The following is a 1,235-nucleotide window of genomic DNA, read 5'->3' as shown; positions in this document are numbered from 1 at the left end:
TGAAGTTTTGGTTTATTTGGAATTAAGTTGGGGATTTGATATTTTAAAAGTGGGATGATTTACAAATTAGGGATATCTACGGTGAAAATAGTTTTTATGAATCTCAAAGGTTTTATGGTTACTGCAAAGCTAATGAAAAGTAGATTGTGGTAGTCATTTGTAATTTCCATTTTTTTTAATATTTTAAAGAATATATGAAGCATGTAGCCATGATGTTTGTGGGGTGGTGAGATCAAGTTTTTTTTGTGTGAAAAAAAAAATAAAAAATAAAAAATGAAATAAAATAAAATAAAAGGGGAGAGGAGAGAGCCTTATTATTTGAGTTGTAAAGGTTAACAAAATTTTATTACTTGTGTTTGAGGGTTTATACTTGTGACTAAGGAGTAAGGAAATAAGTTATTGAATTTATGAAAATTAGTATTTCTAGTAGTTGTATTTGAGTCCTCATAAGTTTAATATCATGGCTAATGGATTGGCAGAGTATTATTTATCCGAATCTAACAAGCTAGATGGTGAAAACTATGCAAATTGGAAGTTTAAGCTATAGAATTTGATAGAAGGCTACAACATACGGACAATCGTATCTGTAGTTGAAGTCAAGCCAGAGCTGCCACAATTCAAGATTAGGAGCGACAGGAAAATAAAGTGAAGGCGCTTTCGTAGATATTCGTTAAGGACAAAATTATTCCACACATTAGAGAGTGGAAGACATCTAAGGAGATACGGGACACTCTCAAAGTTTTGTATCAGATGAAGATTGCAAATAAAATATTGTATTTAAAGAGTAATCTTCTTTCGATTAATATGGAAGAAAATGAAATTATAAGTCATTTCATTTCTAGAATTAAGGATCTAAAAGCTAAATTAGGTGATGTTGGTGAAAAAATATCTCGTACATATTTGGTTACTATGACATTAAATGGAATGCTTGAAGAATATCAGATGTTTATTATTGGTCTTGCAGTTACAGAAAAAGCTCCTATGTTTGATGAGGTGACAAGTATACTTATTTAAGAAGAATAACGAAGGAAATTTTTTAATCATAAATATCCCAATTCAGATTTAGCATTAATGACTAGAGGTAAGTAGTCCTTCAAAGGAAAATAGTGGGACAAAAATAAAGGAAAAATCCACAGGTAAAATCATTTCAAAGTAAACCATAACAAAAATCAAATTCAAGTAGACATGATATTCATTATTAGTGTGGAAAACCTGGTCATTTTGCTAAGAATTTC

The sequence above is a fragment of the Pinus tabuliformis genome, chromosome 6, assembly GCF_031772625.1.
Source record: "Pinus tabuliformis cultivar Carrire ecotype Pingquan chromosome 6, CPIR1, whole genome shotgun sequence".
Lineage (NCBI taxonomy): Eukaryota > Viridiplantae > Streptophyta > Pinopsida > Pinales > Pinaceae > Pinus > Pinus tabuliformis.
This window is presented reverse-complemented; position numbering follows the sequence as displayed.